The sequence below is a fragment of the Bos grunniens genome, chromosome 4 (assembly GCF_055505025.1).
Source record: "Bos grunniens cultivar Pamir isolate PY7600 chromosome 4, Bosgru_T2T1.0, whole genome shotgun sequence".
Classification (NCBI taxonomy): domain Eukaryota; kingdom Metazoa; phylum Chordata; class Mammalia; order Artiodactyla; family Bovidae; genus Bos; species Bos grunniens.
The window spans coordinates 96,667,199-96,689,689 of NC_141168.1; the positions used below are offsets into that span (position 1 = coordinate 96,667,199).

Below are 22,491 nucleotides of genomic sequence, written 5' to 3' on the forward strand. Positions count from 1 at the left end.
ATAATAATGAATGCATTTTATTATTGTCTCTTAGGTTTTGAGCAGTCCAACAGAAAGAAAACTTCATGGATTTTATTTAACCCAAGAGTTCCCTATGTTAATACATTTCAGAAACTTTTTCTGAGCTCCTTCACCCTCAACAGCTATTAATGTTCTATGCAAACAGTGCTTTAGAAAACAAATTTTGGAAAATGCTTGAAAAAATTATACTGTTGCGTGTGATGGCATAACAGACACTTAAATGTAAAAATGTCAAAAAAAGTAGTTGTATAGATTTCTAATGAAGGAGTACCCATTTATTCACCTTTTACTTTAGTAAAGTTTAGCATAGATCATTTTATCTATTTTAGCATATCAGTAAATTGAGGCATAATACTTACTTTCCTTTCTTTGAATTACTTTTTAAGCACACGTATTTCCCAAGGAAGTCAGTAGAAGCTAGTAACAAATTTTTCATAGATATACTCATGAACCAATATATATTCTTGAAGAAATGTTATAGGGTCTCAGTGGAGTCTATATATCAAATGGTTTTGCAAATTTCTTTTTCAGAGACTATGTACTCTTGGTGAACCACGAAGCATTTATTACCCAAATAATGACTAAACCAAAGTTATTATAGTAAAACTCTATACTTATTAGATATATTTTGGATTTTTGTCTATAACTATATATGATTAAATATTATTCTTAAAATGTGACTACTATGTTTTTTAAAAAAATAAGAATCTTAATGGTAGAGACAACTGTAAGTTTTTAAACTGGATAAATGATAATTCATCATTTGTTCCTATAAAAGAATGCAGCCAACATTCTTAAAAAATCTGCTATATGCAACTGGTTGGAAGTTTTAAAAAAAACCTGCAATTTCTTTTTTGATATAATGGAAAGCAAGGAACCAGAAAGTTTTTAATGATTTGAATTCTGAATTCAAGTACAGTAAATTAGTTTGTGTATGGACATAGAAGTTTAGAAGACAGTTTTTTTTTTTTTTTTTGGTAAATAAGAAGGCAGAAGCAGCTCTTCTGTTACTCTTAACATTCAACAATAGGAAAAGAAAATATAAAGAATGAATAAAAAATGTTTCAAATTTAGCCAAAAGTGTCAGGTAACAGAGCATCAACACACTTAGCAGACCTCTAACTACCAGAGTTTTGGATAAGCTCCCAGCTTTAGAAGCTGGATGCAGCTGGTATGATATTTGCCAAAATTGATGGAAGCTCCAAGAATGTTCTAAAAAAAAGCCTTTTGTTTATAAAGATGGAAATGTTCCTTCTTCTCCATACATAGTTCTCCTTTTTCTCCAGGGTCACTTAATTCCTAAAATCTGTTACTATAGCACATTTAATAATTTATTTTGCAGTATTGTAAACACAGCGATAAACTAAAAAACAAAACTGTGGACCAGAATCTTTATGAAAGCATAAGAAAATTTCAGATAAAGTTGAAAGTAGAATTTCTATTCCCCCACGTATGTCTACTCCAGTATCCTTGCCTGGAGAATCCTATGGACAGAGGAGCCTGGCTGGCTATAGTCCATAGGGTCACACAGAGCTGGACACGACTGAAGCAACTTAGCATGCATGCATGCATGTATGTCTAAATTTCTAGTAAGTAAATGCATATACAGATTTGGGTGCAAAACCTCTTCCTTTTCTAATGTATATCATTGTTCTTCATCCCTTCTTAAGGGAAATTTTAAGAAAATAAGATATAATTTATAGTTTTCATTCATATTTATTATATTAAAAGCTACTGTTGGGAAAAAAGGTCTCATGATGAGTCTATAAACACAACTCCAATTTACTATATAAGCTTGACTGAGCAGAATTCTAGCTTAAATTTGTATATTTTACATGTTTAAATTAGGGAAACATAGTTCAAAGTTTAGAAAGGATTATATTTAAATACTAGTACAATATTTCTGGACCTCAAATCATAATAATTTAATCAAAATTGATTTTTTTCGAAATTGTTATTTGAAATGGCAATAAGCATTCTAGTTGAATTAAGTGTCACTGAAGTGTCTCCTATCACTAGAAAATATTGTGTATAAAACTGTTGATTGAAAATGTGAAATAATTAAAAGCATAGAAATTATGACAAATACCTTTTTTAAATGAAAACTCATCTGGTAATGCATTCCAAAGAATCAGATTTAACATAAAATTATTTAACCTCTGTTCAAATGCACCTAAAATATTCATTGATGCCAATATGTTTTGTGAAACAGTTTGAAAAGTTCTGATGCCTACATATAAGTGTTTTTATTTGACTCTGTATAATAGGCTCCAGTTTCATCTACCTCATTAGAACTGATTCAAATGAATTCTTTTTAATGGCTGAGTAATATTCCATTGTGTATATGTACCACTGCTTTCTTATCCATTCATCTGCTGATGGACATCTAGGTTGCTTCAATGTCCTGGCTATTATAAACAGTGCTTCAGTGAACATTGGTGAAGTAAGCCAGAAAGAAAAACACCAATACAGTATTCAGTTCAGTTCAGCCACTCAGTCCTGTCCAACTCTTTGCGACCCATGAATTGCAGCACACCAGGCCTCCCTGTCCATCACCAACTCCCGGAGTTCACTCAAACTCATGTCCATCGAGTCAGTGATGCCATCCAGCTATCTCATCCTCTGTCGTCCCCTTCTGCTCCTGCCCCAATCCCTCCCAGCATCAGGGTCTTTTCCAATGAGTCAACTCTTCACATGAGGTGGCCAAAGTATTGGAGTTTCAGCTTTAGCATCAGTCCTTCCAGTGAACACCCAGGACTGATCTCCTTTAGGATGGACTGGTTGGATCTCCTTGCAGTCCAAAGGACTCTCAAGAGTCTTCTCCAACACCACAGTTCAAAAGCATCAATTCTTCGGCGCTCAGCCTTCTTCACAGTCCAACTCTCACATCCATACATGACCACTGGAAAAACCATAGCCTTGACTAGATGGACCTTTGTTGGCAAGGTAATGTCTCTGCTTTTGAATATGCTATCTAGGTTGGTCATAACTTTCCTTCCAAGGAGTAAGCGTCTTTTAATTTCATGGCTGCAGTCATCATCTGTGGTGATTTTGGAGCCCCCAAAAATAAAGTCTGACACTGTTTCCACTGTTTCCCCATCTATTTCCCAGGAAGTGATGGGACCAGATGCCATGATCTTTGTTTTCTGAATGTAGAGCTTTAAGCCAACTGTTTCACTCTCCTCTTTCACTTTCATTAAGAGGCTTTTTAGTTCCTCTTCACTTTCTGCCACAAGGGTAGTGTCATCTGCATACCTGAGGTTACTGTTATTTCTCCTGGCAATCTTGATTCCAGCTTGTGCTTCTTCCAGCCCAGTGTTTCTCATGATGTACTCTGCATATAAGTTAAATAAACAGGGTGACAATATACAGCCTTGACGTACTCCTTTTCCTATTTGAAACTAGTCTGTTATTCCATTTCCCGTTCTAACTGTTGCTTCCTGACCTGCATATAGGTTTCTCAAGAGGCAGATCAGGTGGTCTGGTATTCCCATCTCTTTCAGAATTTTCCACAGTTTATTGTGATCCACACAGTCAAAGGCTTTGGCATAGTCAATAAAGCAGAACTAGATGTTTTTATGGAACTCTCTTGCTTTTTCCATGATCCAGCGGATGTTGGCAATTTGATCTCTGGTTCTTCTGCCTTTTCTAAAACCAGCTTGAACATCTGGAAGTTCACGGTTCATGTATTGCTGAAGCCTGGCTTGGAGAATTTTGAGCATTACTTTACTAGCATGTGCGATGAGAGCAATTGTGCGGTAGTTTGAGCATTCTTTGGAGAAGGCAATGGCACCCCACTCCAGTACTCCTGCCTGGAAAATCCCATGGACAGAGGAGCCTGGTAGGCTGCAGTCCATGGGGTCACTGAGGGTCGACACGACTGAGCAACTTAGCTTTCACTTTTCACTTTCATGCATTGGAGAAGGAAATGGCAACCCACTCCAGTGTTCTTGCCTGGAGAATCCCAGGGACGGGAGAGCCTGGTGGGCTGCCGTCTATTGGGTCACACAGAGTCGGACACGACTGAAGTGACTTAGCAGTAGCAGTTGAGCATTCTTTGGCATTGCCTTTCTTTAGGATTGGAATGATGCATATATATGGAATTTAGAAAGATGGTAATGATAACCCTATATGTGAGACAGCAAATGAGACACAGGTGTATAGAACAGTCTTTTGGACTCTGTGGGAGAAGGCGAGGGTGGGATGATTTGTGAGAATAGCATTGAAACATGTTATTCACGTATTATCATATGTGAAACAGATCGCCAGTCCAGGTTCGATGCATGAGACAGGGTACTCAGGGCTGGTGCACTGGGATGACCCAGAGGGATAGGATGGGGAGGGAGGTGGGAGGGGGGTTCAGGATGGGGAACACATGTACACCCATGACAGATTCATGAAAATGTATGGCAAAACCCCTACAATATTGTAAAGTAATTAGCCTCCAATTAAATAAATAAAAATTTTTAAAGAAAATATTTTTAGATATGTGCATATTGATAAGTTCTCAGAGTATTTTAGATCAAATTGATATAATTCACTTTTAAAATAGTCTATATGACCTCAGCATTGTACTTATAAATGTTCTCACCTATTCAAAAATTGACTACAATCTGCCATGACACAGGATAGGGAAAATAATCTATCTTGTGTCAGGTATAGGACCAAATCATGAGTTGTCTTGAGAGCCAAGTAGAAGACTTCAGAATTAAGATCGTATATACCTGAACAGGGCAAATGACTTGATGAAAATACAACTCTGTCTGATGAAATATGGGTGGCAGAGAATATAGTAGAAATATAAAATTGGGACAAATAGTAATAGAAGTCCTGAGATATAGTTGACGGAGTTACATTGTTCCCAATGTTTTGATACTTTATTATCAATTATTGCCCATGGTTCTATATTTTGAAAAGCTTAAACGACTATATTTATCAAGTAATCTGTTTATATTTTTTAATCATTTGATAATTACACCCTGAGTTAGTATAATTCCAGGCCCCTTTAAAACCAAACAAATGAATAAACAAAAATGACCGGATATCTGTATCATTTTATGGAAAAGACATATAAAATTTCCATTAAGCTTTTGGAAACATTGATAATTGCCAGTGGATACTCATTCAAATCCTCAAAGACCCTAAAAAGGAATTTTGACTTCATGTTAGCAATCACATGTATAGAGGGAAGGGCAAAAATGACAGTGAGAGATTAAGTTTGATTTTGAAACAACTGATCTCGAGAAATAGTGAGAAAAAGATAAAAAATAGAACATTAGTTTTCTTTAAAGAATTTAAAAGATAATCTGGAAGCAAATATATGTATAAGCACTATATGTATAAGGCAACTGAGACTTCCTGTGATTATAATGATTTTGTTTTCTCAACATTATATTAATAATGTCTAATAAAAATAGACAAAAAAGGAAACTAATGGGGCTTCTGTTGTCAAACAGTGATCCAGAGATAAGTATTTCTCTAGGTATGACCATATCAGTGCTTCTATTAAGAAAAAGAATCCTTTATTCTCATGTACCTGTGTATGGTACCCATAATAAATGTGCAACAAGTGTTTGATTATGGTTTTGTGATGAATAATATAGACATTTAATTTAGGGTGGATTTTAACATATTGACTATCTCTAGTACATATTATTGCCTCAGCATTATCTCAGAGTTGTTCGTTATATTTCTTTCATTATATTTATAGTATCTTGGAATACAGTGTTACCATTTTCTGTCTGAGATATGATGAAATTATGACCTCCATTGTGATACATTTTTGCCTTCGGTTTGTTAATCACTGCTCTTGGATATTGTCAATTTACGTTTCTCAGCATGTGTGCACCCATTTTTATCCTCCAACTTCTACCAATTGAGACAGATAAATAGAAAGCTGAATGGTCTCCTTGGTGAGCCTATAGTACAATAATGAGTCACTAACAAAGGGTGGATGTGGAAAAATGTGAACTGTTGTACTAAACTGTATAACCCAATTCGTCCCTGAATAACTGTCTTGACCATAAGTAAAATATTGAATGAAAACAAATATGGATTGGTTTAAATGAAATCACTGTTGGGACATCCCAAAATAATAATTTGGATGTCTTTTTAGCTTTAAAAAGTATTATGATTTAAGAAATTCACTTTCTTTCATGAGATGTTTAAAAATACTTTGAGTTTATTTTCTAAGTCTTTTTCAGTGAACAAGTCCAACTATCTTTAGCTTAATGTATAAAACACATTTTGGTGCAGTCAATGTATCTCACTATAATTATCTGTAGTGTATTTTTCCATGAAACAAAAGAGAAATTAGTTTTATAATAATGGTTTTTTCTAAGTAAAATAATGAGGACTGGCTACACAAGAAACACTTGCCAATTTTTTGCAAATGTTTTTAACTAAATCTCAAGAGATTTCTCTTTAATGAGAAACAAACTCCCACCTACTAAAATTCTCCGAAACAAAGTAAGCACCTCTAATGGAATGATTTTATCCAAGAGGTCAAAGAAAGAACATTTTCCATTTTCTCTAAATTTTCTCTTCCATAAATAATAGTTTTAGAAAAAGTGAAAATATTTATTGTCTAGTTATGTCAATGTTTTAGACATCAGATTGTGCCTTACTTGAACTTTTGAAAATGGTTACAATTTCGACCCATCTCAAATCTTATCTGGTTTGAGATTATCGATTGTAATGAGCCCTTTTTTTTTGTTTCTCTAGATATTTTAATGCCATTTGTATATATTTGTTATACTATTAAAGTACATATATTTTCCTAATTTTAAAGACTGTTTAAAACAGGTGAGAAAACATATGAAAGAAGAATATAGAAAGCATTTTATTTGTAGTATTTATTTTAGTGAGAAGAAGAATTTCATAAAAGCTCATGAAATAAGGCTCCCCATATTTAAAATGGATCTCTCTCTTAGATGTCTCTAAAACATTTTTTATGAAGCTGTGAGCTACTGGGAAAGAATCTGAAAGCAACAGTGAGCAGAGGACAAATAGAATTAGCAATAAGCCACATGGGTAGAGAAATGAATCACAGTCCAAAAGGAAAAGACTTTACAATAACAATTCTATATGAGAGAGTACAAAGAAAGAGGCTTCCACAATAATAGTCCCTTTGAAGTTAATTAAAATTACTTTTTAAGTGAAGATTGAAAAAAATTATCATTTTATTAAAGTATCTATTTGAAGATCTGCTTTATTGCATTAGATACTAATTAATACTACAGAAAAGCCTAGATGATGAATTAAACTAAGACACCTTTTTCTCCCAAATAAAATTTAAGGTAATTTTTGGCTGGGGCTATCCGGTTTTGTTTTGGTTTGGTTTTATTACAGAATATTTAAGATAGAGTGTATGCCAATTATTTTACTTTGAAGAAATTCTTTTTTTTTTTTTTTTGCCACTTCAGACTGAGTTGTGATGTGTGATGAAAGGAGTTAAATATCTTTTGAGCTTTTCTAAAATTATCATTTGAAAATATATTAAGAAAAAGAAAATGGATAATTATCTATCTTTTAAAAAGGTTGTGTTTAGCTATTATTATTTAAAGATGCATCATATAGTTAACCAATACAACTCTAAAATATATGTTGCTTTCTTCTCTTTTCTGATATTTCATACCTGCATTTAGTTTATTTTTTAGCCATTGATATTCTGTTTCATGTTCATTCTTTTCTGCATAGAAATAACCTGCATGGCAATATATCATTTCATTATTTCATTCACAAACAACCTCTGCATTTTCTTGGTGCTTATCAGTGAAGACTACAGGAATTTTCAGAAAGTATTCCTGTTAAATCCATCATGATCTCACTTTTGTTAAAAAAAAAAAAAAAAAGTAAAGATTGCAGAAGATATACCAGCTGTACATAGGAATTTTGCAACATACCTAAAACATCAGTAAAAATCAATATTTTTAACTGCAGATGATGAATCAGTAGACAGTGCTAGTTAGGTCATTTGATCCTTTAAAAAGAGAGAGACAAAAAAAGTTTAAAGAAAAGTATTGGGTTGGTCAAAAAAAATGTTTTGTAACATCTTATGAAAAAACCCAAACGAACTTTTTGGCCAACCCAATAGTATTCACACCCTCCAATGGGAAAAATTACCTTTGGTCTCACATAATCTATTCCTTCTTCAAAAATTCATTTCAGATTGTGTGCCTCAAAATTAGAAGCCATAAAAAAGTAGAAACACAGCAATTATTAACTGAAGATAATATGTTAACTTTTGTAAAATTGTAACCTAAAATAACACCTTGCTACTAGACATCGACATGGATAGTGTACATCACACTGTTATAGGATGGCACTGGGATTAGGAATGTTATATGTTTAATGAGGAATGGAGACGTATGTGCTTTTAGTTTATTATTCTGAGTTTTCATATTATGCTAAACAGATTACTTAAAATACAGCTTTGGTTAACTACAAAGAAAAGCTCTATAAAATAAGTTGTTTTAGGATATGTGATTGGGTGTGGTGCTGAACAGCAACTTTATGTTTTAGCATAAATTGTTAAATGGCTGGTAATCTCCACTGTGCATACTGGTTTTACACAGAAATTTTAAAAAGTAGGGTGAAAGCGTATGATTTCACTTTAGGTGGAGCAGCCACTGAACTTTTCTCCACTGTGTTTCTCTCTTTCCACCCCTGCTCCAGCCAGGCAGGCTTTTAATTGCCAAATTGCCATTCATATTTCTATAATGTCTCAAATGCACAGTACTTCAAGTGAATTATGTTTATAAGTAAAATGTCACATCCTTTGGATCAACTCTTCTTGTTACTTTACATTTTCTAAGAAGTTCTGTGCCATAAGAAGATTGTATTTATGTTTTTTTTTTTTTTCCAGAGGGAAAATTGTTAAAAAGCATTTTGTGACTTAAGTAGAAAGAGATGTTCTTTATATTTTACAATCAAGAGAATTGAAATTCAGTTAAACTTCTTTTCTGTGGCTTAAATGTACATGCAATCACAATAATAAATGTTGCTTTGTTATAAGATGAGGATAAAGGAATAGATATTTCAATAAAATAATCCCAAATTTTGTTTTATAATGATAGCATTAAACAATGGTAATATTTCCATAACAAATACCCAGCTCATACTTTAATACTTGAATTATGTAGAAATCTGCCTGAGATAGGAGTCCTGTGCATTGTATGACACACATTCCATATCTGTTCATCTGGTTTCTGTAAATAGCGTATTAGAAACATTTTCACTTCTTTTGAGTTCATGGATTATCATGCATGTTGTGCTTCAAAGAATTTTTTTTTAAGTACGATTCATACTAAAACCAAACCAAAAAACTGCATTAAAAGTTGAGGTACTTGCTTTTATCATTCTTATCTAAAATGTATAGAATCTTGTAGAAATACAAATGTAAGATCCTCATGGAGAATTGTCCCTCTTTATTTAAAGACTTATTAGAAGAACATATGGAGCATCTCTCTGCTGTTTCTCTTGTATCTTGATGATAATTTCTTGGGTAGTTAATCAGTTTTTACTTTTCCAATATGATCTAAGAATGTATTGAATTACTTGACTGACCTTTTCTGTGAATATAGGCATACTTTTGTAACAAATTGAGACCCGTACTCCTCTATATTTCTCCATACTACTTATGTGTTTGTAAATAAGTTGGAAATTTGAAGAATGGCTTTTCTTTTTCTGATATTTCTCTTTTTATTATTTTTTTTGAAATGTCTTTAATTTTAGGGAATTCCTTCTCTTTTTAAATTAATACTCACGTGTACTTCACCACTCTTTCATGCATTCAACCATCAGTTATTAAGCATCTGTCACTTACAGGCATGGTACTCAAGACTGAATTTAGAAGAATAAACTTGGTAGACATGGCCCCTGCCCATGAAATTGAGAGTTTGCTATGAGTGGTAATGTGAATGAAAATGTAAATATTGCTCTGGAAGGGCCTAGGAGGGACACGAGCGTAGACTGGATTGATTATGGGAAAACTTGCTAGAGGAAATTGTATTATAAACTAAGAAATGAAGGGGGTCTTAGCTAATGATATGGATGATAAGGACTATGGAAGCAGAGAGGTTCAGAGAATATTTTGGGAGAAAGAAAGAACCTGGTATTTGTGAAGATTCTAAGGCAAAATAAACATGGCTAGGGTTTTCAGAGAACTTAGCTCCATGTGCCCAGTGTAGAAGGGGCGCAGGAACCCAGGGTTGAGGTATAAGCAAGTGTCAGATTATGCTGGGCTGTTTATACTGTAGGGTTTGGGCTTTATCCAGAGGAATCTAAAGCCATTAGGTTAAAGAAAAGTTTCCCACAATCATAGTTACTGTATGAAAATATTGCTGTTTTATGCCTTGGAAAGTGGGCTGGTGGGTTCAAGCGACATTCTTTTCCATCCATTCTCTTTCCTGTTTTTCCAGATGATTATTATGTATCATCGAGTTTCTACGTGAACTGTTAGTAGCTATTCTCTGTCATCATTCCTAGCTGATCGTCTTACTTCCTGTTTACCTGACAAAATTGAAGCAGTAATGAAAGAATGTTGGTAAACTTCTACCTACCAGCATCGATATCTCCATCTTATACCACCTCTCCTATTCCAACACATGTACTTTCTTCATTCCTACCCAGGGCTTTGCTTTTCAGCCAACCTCATCCTTTCTCATCTACATAAATGATCTTTCCAGCAGTTCTTCTTTCTGTTACCCATTGTCCATTACCCTGTGCTATTTCTCTCATCTCAAAACAACTGTAGTAACAAACTCATCTTTGTTCTTTATACCATTAGCTACTACCTATTTATCAAATGTAATCTCGCTGCTCTTCTGAGCCTGTGTATGTGAAGTTTATAAATAACTTCTACTGAATCCAATGGTTCTCAATTTGTTTGATCTCTCAGCATCATGTGACATAGTCAATTATGTCTTCTTCCTGGAAACATTCTCTCTACTTGGCTCTCCAAATGCTACTGTCCCTTGGTTTGCCTTCTGACTTACTGGTCCCCCTTTTCTCAGTCTCTGTGGCTGGTTCCATCTTTTCCTGAACGCACTTGGAGTGCTCCAGCACTCAATCTGTGATTCTCTCCTCTCTCTACCTTCAGCCCCCTAGTAAGCTGATTCAGCCTCACAATTTTACATATCTAAATCTATCCACAAGGCTGTGGATCCCCTTTGAATTAATGATACAGCAATACTGCTACAACACTTCCAGACGAATGTTCAATACACCTTAACATGTCATGTTCCTTAAGCTTGCATGTCCTGAGCTTCTAATATTCACCGTGCTCTTACTGAAAAAGAAAACAAAGTAAAAACAAAAATACAAAATACCTACTCACTCTTAATTTTCTCTGTCTTATATATTTCCGCCCAAACCTTTGTAGTCATCCTTGAGTCTTCTTTTTCTTACACTCCACATCCAGTTCATCTGGAATTCCTGTTGACTGTAGCTTCAGAACATAACCAGAATCAACCACTTCTCACCACTTATACTATCACTCACTCTGATCCAAGTCGCCATCATCTCTCACCTATATTATTGTAATACCCTCCTAACTGGTCTCTTTTATTGCTATTTTGATCTCCTACAGCCTATTCTCAGCACACCAGTCAGTATGAAGCTATTAAAATGTTAACTCATAACATGCTACTTTGTTCAGACCCTCTAATTAATGTGTCTTTATTTCACTCAAAATCTCAATCTCAGAGGCCTTGCTATGGCTTATAAATTCTGACATAAATTTCTCCTTTGCTCATTAAATTTCAGATGTACTCACTTTTAAAACATTCTGCCACTTGAGGATTTTTTGCTTTCTATTCCCTCTGCTTCCCAGGTGGCTCATGGGTAAAGAATTCGCCTGCCAATGCAGGAGACACAGGAGACTCAAGAGACGTGGTTTGACTCCTGAGTCAGGAAGATCCCCTGGAAGAGGGCATGGCAGCACACTCCAGTGTCCTTGCCTGGAGAATTCCATGGACAGAGGAGCCTGGTGGGCAACAGTCCATAGCATCAGACACAGCTGAGGCACTTAGCAGCACCCAATGCTCCTCCCTTGAGAAGTACATGACTTCTTATTTTATCAACAAGGAGCACCTTGTTGATATGAAGTCCATTGTGGTATTAGTTATTGAATGATAACATAGTACCCCAAATTGAGCAGCTTCAAATAGCAGTCATTTATTTTCTCACAGTTTCTCACAGTCTAGTCACGGCTTAGCTGTGTCCTCTGCACAGCTACAATCAAACTCCCAACACTAAAGTCACATCTAAGGCTTCATTATGTATCTTGATTTTCTATTTATGTCCCTGCTCACATGGTTGTTGGCAAAATTCAGTTATTCACGGGCTGTTGAGTGAGAGATCCAGATTCTTGGCCTGTAGTCCGCCCTCAGCTCCTTTGTGGATGGGTCTTCCCAACACAGCCACTTTCTTGCTCAGAGCTAACAGTGGAATGGTATTATAATCATTTGTAATGTGATCCTCGAATTGATATTCTGCCACTTTTAGCATACTCCAGTTGTTATAAATAAGTCACAGGCTCCATCCACAGTCAAGGAGACAAGATGTCACGATTGTAAGACTACCAGAAGGTGGAGATCCTGTGGTCCCGCTTTAAAGTATGTCCATCATACTTTTTAAAATTTTTCCATTTTCTCTTATATATAGGTCTTTAAGGGACAAGGAAGATGGTTTTCAAGTCTACACTGTAAAACCTAAATCACACTAATATTACAATCATCCTCTCCTAAAAAGACACTTAAGTGAATATTTGAATGGAAAAATGGTATTTAATATTTAGCTTTTAGAATATAAAAACATCTCAGAGAAACTGTGATGTCAGTGTATGTGTATTTGAGGTAATATTTGTAAAATTAGTAACTCTCACAGTGATGGGAATTACTGCTTTTTTTTGACTGTCCATCATACTTTACCACCATATTCAAGATTGTAATCATCTTGAACTTGTAACTTCTAAAGAACTTCTTATCCTCTTCGTTTTTTTTTTTTTTTTTTTGCTCAATAGTACTTAACATCTTCTAACATACTATATAATTTAGGTTTTCATTGTGATTATTATTGAGTTAACAAAACTCTTTTATCCACATAGCTTCCATCAAACTCCTGACTCTGTTTTCCTGAAAAGACTTAAATATGATGTCCATATATTATGAAGCATTATTGCTAATTATTACCCCTGATTGGTAAATTCCATTGGACTGGGAGAAAATAAGAATGAACTATAGATCCGTAATAAGGACATTATATTTTAAGCTTTTCTGAATATCTTGAGGCTTGTAAGTAGGGTGTCCCTTCAAGGGACACTGAAGTTTACACTCATGGAATTGTTAAAGACATATTAACAGGAGTTAGGCATGGAGATCTGAGGCAGTGTGGTGTTGGTGGGATGTTCCTGCACCTGCCCCATGGTGGTTTAGTCACCAAGTCATGTCTGACTCTTACAACCCTATAGACTGTTGCCTGCCAGGCTCTTCTGGACTCCTCCAGACTCCTCCAGACTTCTCAAGCAAGAATACTGGAGTGGGTTGCCATTTCTTTTTCCAGGGGATCTTCCTGACCCGGCAATGAAACCCACGTCTCCTGCAAGCTGTCTCCTGCATTGCAGGCAGATTCTTTACCAACTGAGCCACCAGGGAAACCCGCAATGCCCCATGGAGACCTCATGTCCTTATACCTCAGCTGTGTCCTGTGTGGCTGCTGCAAGGACCCCACTGGGAGGAATGCCTGACACTGGCCTTCAGCAAGCAGTATTTCTTGCCCTATGTTGTGCTGAATAGACTGAATAGGACTTTAATTCTGAATATTTAGTAGACACTAAAAAGTTCCCCTGATAGGCTTCATAATGATTCTCTCCCTCCCTTTCTAGTGTATTATCTGCATAAGGGCAAGGACCTTTGACTGTTTTCCAGGAACTCTAGTGATACCACTCCCTCTCTTAGGTCCCCTACCACAGATTGCTGTGACTTCCTTTGTACATTTACTTATTCTCCCCCCAGCCATATGGTTTCACAGCTCTTTCATCACAGATATAAGAAATTTCTTGCATGAAATATCCTCTGTTTTAATTACCTAAGTTCAGTTCAGTTCAATCGCTCGGTCGTGTCCGACTCTTTGTGACCCCATGAATCACAGCATGCTAGGCCTCCCTGTCCGTCACCAACTCCCGGAGTTCACCCAAACTCACGTGCATCAAGTCAGTGATGCCATCCAGCCATCTCATCTTCTGTCGTCCCCTTCTCCTCCTGCCCCCAATCCCTCCCAGCCACATGATCTTTTCCAATGAGTCAACTCTTAGCATGAGGTGGCCAAAGAAATGGAGTTTCAGCTTTAGCATCAGTCCTTCCAATGAAAACCAGGACAGATTTCCTTTAAAATGGACTGGTTGGATCTCCTTGCAGTCCAAAGGACTCTCAAGAGTCTTCTCCAACACCACAGTTCAAAAGCATCAATTCTTCCGTGCTCAGCCTTCTTCACAGTCCAACTGTCACATCCATACATGACCACAGCCTTGACTAGACGGACCTTTCTTGGCAAAGTAATGTCTCTGCTTTTGAACATGCTATCTAGGTTGGTCATAACTTTCCTTCCAAGGAGTAAGCGTCTTTTAATTTCATGGCTGCAACCACCATCTGCAGTGATTTTGAAGCCCAGAAAAATAAAGTCTGACACTGTTTCCACCGTTTCCCCATCTATTTCCCATGAAGTGATGGGACCAGATGCTATGATCTTTGTTTTCTGAATGTTGAGCTTTAAGCTAACTTTTTCACTCTCCACTTTCACTTTCATCAAGAGGCTTTTTCGTTCCTCTTCACTTTCTGCCATAAGGGTGGTGTCATCTGCATACCTGAGGTTATTGATATTTCTCCCAGCAATCTTGATCCAGCTTGTGATTCCTCCAGCCCAACGTTTCTCATGATGTACTCTGCATATAAGTTAAATCAGCAGGGTGACAGTATACAGCCTTGACGTACTCCTTTTCCTCTTCGGAACCAGTCTGTTGTTCCATGTCCAGTTCTAACTGTTGCTTCCTGACCTGCATATAGGTTTCTCAAGAGGCAGGTCAGGTGGTCTGGTATTCCCATCTCTTTCAGAATTTTCCACAGTTTATTGTAATCCACACAGCTAAAGGCTTTGGCATAGTCAATAAAGCAGAAATAGATGTTTTTCTGGAACTCTCTTGCTTTTTCCATGATCCAGCAGATGTTGGCAATTTGATCTCTGGTTCCTCTGCCTTTTCTAAAACCAGCTTGAACATCAGGAAGTTCATGGTTCACATATTGCTGAAGCCTGGCTTGGAGAATTTTGAGCATTACTTTACTAGCGTGTGAGATGAGTGCAATTGTGTGGTAGTTTGAGCATTCTTTGGCATTGCCTTTCTTTGGGATTGGAATGAAAACTGACCTTTTCCAGTCCTGTGGCCACTGCTGAGTTTTCCAAATTTGCTGGCATATTGAAAGCAGCACTTTCACAGCATCATCTTTCAGGATTTGGAATAGCTCAACTGGAATTCCATCACCTCCACTAGCTTTGTTTGTAGTGATGCTTTCTAAGGCCCACTTGACTTCACATTCCAGTATGTCTGGCTCTAGGTGAGTGATCACACCATTGTGATTATGTGGGTCGTGAAGATCTTTTTTGTACAGTTCTACTGTGTATTCTTGCCACCTCTTCTTAATATCTTCTGCTTCTGTTAGGTCCATACCATTTCTGTCCTTTATTGAGCCCATCTTTGCAAGAAATGTTCCCTTGTTAATCTCTAATTTTCTTGAAGAGATCTCTGCTGCTGCGTCTCTTCAATCGTGTCTGACTCTGTGTGACCCCATAGATGGCAACCCACTAGGCTCCTCTGTCCCTGGGATTCTCCAGGCAAGAATACTGGAGTGGGTTGCCATTTCCTTCTCCAGTGCAGGAGAATGAAAAGTGAAAGTGAAGTCGCTCAGTCGTGTCCGACTCCTAGCGACCTCATGGACTGCAGCCTACCAGGCTCCTCCATCCATGGGATTTTCCAGGCAAGAGTATTGGAGTGGGGTGCCATTGTCTTCTCCAGAAGAGATCTCTATTCTTTCCCATTCTGTTGTTTTCCTCTATTTCTTTGCACTGATTGCTGAGGAAGGCTTTCTTATCTCTCCTTGCTATTCTTTGGAACTCTGCATTCAGATGCTTATATCTTTCCTTTTCTCCTTTGCTTTTTCACTTCTCTTCTTTTCACAGCTACTTGTAAGGCCTCTTCAGACAGCCATTTTGATTTTTTGAATTTCTTTTCCATTGGAATGGTCTTGATCCCTGTCTCCTGTACAATGTCACAAACCTCAGTCCATAGTTCATCAGGCACTCTATCTATCAGATCTAGGCCCTTAAATCTATTTCTCACTTCCACTGTATAATCATAAGGGATTTGATTTAGGTCATACCTGAATGGTCTAGTGGTTTTCCCTACTTTCTTCAATTTAAGTCAGAATTTGGCAATAAGGAGTTCATGATCTGAGCCACAGTCAGCTTCCAGTCTTGTTTTTGCTGACTGTATAGAGCTTCTCCATCTTTGGCTGCAAAGAATATAATCAGTCTGATTTCGGTGTTGACCATCTGGTGATGTCCATGTGTAGAGTCTTCTCTTGTGTTGCTGGAAGAGGGTGTTTGCTATGACCAGTGCGTTCTCTTGGCAAAACTCTATTAGTCTTTGTCCTGCTTGATTCCGTACTCCAAGGCCAAATTTGCCTGTTACTCCAGGTGTTTCTTGACTTCCTACTTTTGCATTCCAGTCCCCTATAATGAAAAGGACATCTTTTTTGGGTGTTAGTTCTAAAAGATCTTGTAGGTCTTCATAGAACTGTTCAACTTGAGGTTCTTCAGCGTTACTGGTTGGGGCATAGACTTGGATTACTGTGATATTGAATGGTTTGCCTTGGAAATGAACAGAGATCATTCTGTCGTTTTTGAGATTGCATCCAAGTACTGCGTTTTGGACTCTTTTGTTGACTATGATGGCTACTCCATTTCTTCTAAGGGATTCCTGCCCACAGTAGTAGATATAATGGTCATCTGAGTTAAATTCACCCATTCCAGTCCATTTTAGTTCGCTGATTCCTAGAATGTCAACATTCACTCTTGCCATCTCCTGTTTGACCACTTCCAAATTGCCTCGATTCATGGACCTAACATTCCAGGTTCCTATGCAATATTGCTCTTTACAGCATCAGACCTTGCTTCTATCATCAGTCACATCCACAATTGGGTATTGTTTTTGCTTTGGCTCCATCCCTTCTTTCTTTCTGGAGTTATTTCTCCATTGATCTCCAGTAGCATATTGGGCACCTACTGACCTGGGGAGTTCCTCTTTCAGTATCCTGTCATTTTGCCTTTCATACTGTTCATGGGGTTCTCAAGGCAAGAATACTGAGGTGGTTTGCCTTTCCCTTCTCCCATGGACCACATTCTGTCAGACCTCTCCACCATGACCCATCCATCTTGGGTGGCCCCACACGGCATGGCTTAGTTTCATTGAGTTAGACAAGGCTGTGGTCTGTGTGATCAGATTGGCTAGTTTTCTGTGATTATGGTTTCAGTGTATCTGCCTTTTGATGCCCTCTTGCAACACCTACTGTCTTACTTGGGTTTCTCTTACCTTGGACTTGGGGTATCTCTTCACAGCTGCTCCAGCCAAGCGCAGCTGCTGCTCTTTACCTTGGACAAGGGTATCTCCTCATGGCTGCCCCTCCTGACCTTGAATGTGTAGCAGCTCCTCTTTGCCCTCTTGGGCCAGCATAGCTGCTGCTCCTTGGACGTGGGGTTGTTCCTCTCGGCTGGCACCCCTAACCTCGGACATGGGATAGCTCCTCTTAGCCTCCTCCCCTGACCTCGGGCGTGGGGTAGCTTGTCTCGGCCACCACCCCATATATAGAAAACCCATTTTTGCCATGAATGAGGTCATCTACCAAGGGATTTGCCACAACATCAAAGAGCTCCTTTTGGGTGGTATGAGTGCCAAATACTTGTTTAAATGAATCCTGAATCTCCTTATAGTTTCCATTTCTGTTGAGTCTGTAACCCTCAGGCATATGAAGCTGAACTGTTGTATTATTGATTACTTAAAGCATCACTACAAACAAAGCTAGTGGAGGTGATGGAATTCCAGTTGAGCTATTTCAAATCCTGAAAGATGATGCTGTGAAAGTGCTACACTCAATATGTCAGCAAATTTGGAAAACTCAGCAGTGGCCACAGGACTGGGAAAGGTCAGTTTTCATTCCAATCCCAAAGAAAGGCAATGCCAAAGAATGCTCAAACTACCACACAATTGCACTCATCTCACACGCTAGTAAAGTAATGCTCAAAATTCTCCAAGCCAGGCTTCAGCAATACGTGAACTGTGAACTTCCTGATGTTCAAGCTGGTTTTAGAAAAGGCAAAGGAACCAGAGATCAAATTGCCAACATCTGCTGGATCATGGAAAAAGCAAGAGAGTTCCAGAAAAACATCTATTTCTGCTTTATTGACTATGCCAAAGCCTTTGACTGTGGATCACAATAAACTGTGGAAAATTCTGAAAGAGATGGGAATACCAGACCACCTGATCTGCCTCTTGAGAAATTTGTATGCAGGTCAGGAAGCAACAGTTAGAACTAGACATGGAACAACAGACTGGTTCTGAAGAGGAAAAGGAGTATGTCAAGGCTGTATATGGTCACCCTGTTTATTTAACTTCTATGCAGAGTACATCATGAGAAATGCTGGACTGGAAGAAACACAAGCTGGAATCAAGATTGCCAGGAGAAATATCAATAACCTCAGATATGCAGATGACACCACCCTTATGGCAGAAAGTGAAGAGGAACTCAAAAGCTTCTTGATGAAAGTGAAAGTGGAGAGTGAAAAAGTTGGCTTAAAGCTCAACATTCAGAAAACGAATATCATGGCTTCCAGTCCCACCACTTCATGGGAAATAGATGGGGAAACAGTGGAAACAGTGTCAGACTTTATTTTTCTGGGCTCCAAAATCAGTACAGATGGTGACTGCAGCCATGAAATTAAAAGACACTTACTCCTTGGAAGGAAATTATGACCAACCTAGATAGCATATTCCAAAGCAGAGACATTACTTTGCCAACAAAGGTCCGTGTAGTCAAGGCTATGGTTTTTCCTGTGGTCATGTATGGATGTAAGAGTTGGACTGTGAAGAAGGCTGAGCACTGAAGAATTGATGCTTTTGAACTGTGGTGTTGGAGAAGACTCTTGCGAGTGTCTTGGACTGCAAGGAGATCCAACCAGTCCATTCTGAAGGAGACCAGTCCTGGGTGTTCTTTGGAAGGAATGATGCTAAAGCTGAAACTCCAGTACTTTGGCCACCTCATGCGAAGAGTTGACTCATTGGAAAAGACCCTGATGCTGGGAGGGGTTGGGGGCAGGAGGAGAAGGGGACGACAGAGGATGAGATGGCTGGATGGCATCACTGACTCGATGGACGTGAGTCTGAGTGAACTCCGGGAGTTGGTGATGGACCGGCAGGCCTGGCCTGCTGCAATTCATGGGGTCGCAAAGAGTCGGACACGACTGAGCGACTGATCTATTCTGATCTGATGCAACACTCTTGCTCAGGAAGGCTCAGTGGGCTACCCTACAGTACACCGCAACTAGGTCTTTAACACTCCTTTGGGATCCTTTGTTACTGGTGGTTTCCTGGGTGCCTTAGTCCTCACTGGCTTCATGGTAGTAAGCTCTGAAGTGCTCAGACAGCACGCGGCGGGCGATGCCGGACTTGGTCGGGGGTTGATGAGAATGGCAGGCCTCAGGGACCCGCCACAGGGACCACACTCGTCGGCTGGGAAACGCCGCTGAGGGCCCAGGTGAGCTCACGCCCGGCACGTTTCAAATGCATTTAATTACCTAGAATAGTTTTTATTTTCCTTGATGGTACCTGATTGGCACAAACCCAAAGTCTCCGATTAAACTCAAAATTCCAACATTCTTTGAGAGAAGATCTAATTGGCTTATATTTGGTCAGGTGCCCACCATTGAATTTGTCATCTATGGACAAAGAAACAAGGCCATGTAGTATGGGACTGACTGATGGGAACATGAAAGGACTGTCTCAAAGAAAGAGACAGGCATATTGAGCTGCACTACGATGCATAATCTTCTTATTGAGCTGTCAAGCAGCATATTCAAACAAAACATGCTTGGATCAGAAGCACATAGATGTATTTATGAGCAAACTTTGGTTCAGAAACAATTCTTGCTGGCTTAGACATTCACACATACATTCTCCATTTCCTCATTGGACTGTACTTTGTCTGTTTGACAATAAAATTGTCAAATTTCAATAAAATTCAGAGGTGAAGCTTTTCAAACGTTTTCAAGTTATACCTCAGGAGTTTCTTCAACATCAGATTTATATACTCAAATCAGTTCAGGCACATAAGACCGTAGGTGTGGGATTCAATTTCATATTAGATTCATTTCCGTCTGAGACTTCCCCTTACTGGAATATATTATCAAAGCATCAGACAGTCTGAATGATGCTTGAACACTACCAGATTATGGTGCTACCTCTTACAGAATAAACAGATCATTTTTATATCTAGTAAATGCTTCACACATGCAGAATAACTTTTCTTTAAAATTGTGAGCCTTAATTTTTCAAGTGATGCCTTAAGAAGAAAATCTAGCCATTCCTTGAGTGTCTGAGGATTATTTCTATAATACTGGGAATATCCTACTAAATACTTTTTGACAACTAACATGGTCATTAATAAAAATTAGTGGATTTTGATGGTTTAAAATAGATCTTCACAGGCTTTGTTTCCCAGATCATCTAGAAAAGCCTATTTCAGCCATAGAATATGAATATTGGATTTTAGTTAATAATCATTTTTAAATGTGATAACTCAGCATGATTATGTTAGATTTTTGAAGACTTGAACCACAGTTACTAAAAGACTGAGCATAAATCTGTGAGTAGAATGCAGTCATCTGTCTCTTAGCCTGCAATAAATACCTAAAGATGCAAACTTGTGAAAAGGTTGTTAATCAAAAAACATTATAATGCAGAATTTAAAACACTTTTTGGACATTTCCCTAAGAGAAAATGTTATATAAGTCTAAAATTTTCAAGCTAAATTTAAGAAATCATTAAACATGATAGTAGGTCATGATTCTTTCCTAATTTCACATCTAGGGAAAGAGTTTTGAATGAGGACATTTCTAACCCATTACCCAGGTGTGAGTGTGGCTCTCGGAAATTTTGCAAGGTAGTCATACCTTAGTTTTTGCATCTTATTACCTGCTTTCTGTTTTCCTTTTCGTATCTCTATAAATAACTCTTCTAAATGTCTATGGCCTTCCTAGTAACCCAACCCTGACTTTATCACATTTTTGGGGGTCCACCTTTATCTGACAATGGCTTTTAATGGAAAACTGTGTCATGCTTCAAAATTGCTTTTTTAAAAAAAATTAACTTTTATTCTGATTAAAACTATCATTTCTTCAACACAACAGACATGGGGCTGGTAGGAAAACCATGACAAATTAGAATATTGCACACTTGAAATAACTAAATATTTTTGCATCTTTCTCTAGGCAGTCTAATCTTAAGGAGATCTTTATTCACATCCCAACTTTATACATGCTTTAGTTACTGTTTTTCCTCTTCTCTACCCTCCCCCTAGAATATAACATGCTCTCTGTTCTTACTTCTTTACTCCTAAACCCACTGTACTTTGAATTTGTACTTATACTTCTTTACTGATACCAATTAAGATAATCAATTGATGAATTCTGTTGCGATTAATGCAGCTCTCTACATGACTATTCTGACTTTTTCTCACAATGAAATAATAACTTTTTTTGGAAAAAAAAAAAAAAAAACGCTTTTCTCTTGGTTTCTGTGACACATAATGCTCTTAATTCTCTGGACAATCCTTCATAGTCTTGAAAGTTTCTCAGTGTACTGAATGTTACTTAAATGCTAGAAGAAAAAAAAATGCCTCATCAATACTCACTTGCTTAGAGTTTTTCACTGCAAGTACAGAAATTTGTATTCCCTTGTTATCAAAGGGCTTAGCGTCTAGTGAGGAAATCAGATGATAAAACAAGACATTGTAACACAACCTGGTGATTGTCATTATAGGAATGGGATTATCAAGTTGTCTCCTTGGTTAAGCCTCTGTACTACACTCAAGACTCCTGAGATAGTAGAACAACAGTCCCACAGTAGTCACTTAGTTCAGCATCACTCCTTGCTACTGCCCCAAATGGTCTGTTTTGTGGACCAGCAATAGCCACAAGATAATATGTGTCTTATGTGTCACCACTCTCGAATTCAGTGTCCACAGTGAGTGTTGTTAGTTGCTTACAGCACTTATCACCACTGAACCTGAATCAGGAGAAGCTACAAAATCTCTGCATTTAGAGGGAGGAACTAAGGACTCACAAGGCATCCCTTGTCTGCTCCAACAG

At 37.8% G+C, this 22,491-nt stretch overlaps 1 protein-coding gene across 4 annotated transcripts in view; it reads left to right on the top strand.

Annotated features, from left to right (window-relative positions):
- Positions 1-22,491, top strand: part of AGMO (alkylglycerol monooxygenase) — a 438,246-nt gene that overhangs the window by 351,717 nt on the left and 64,038 nt on the right. The gene's annotated exons all lie outside the window — the stretch shown is intronic.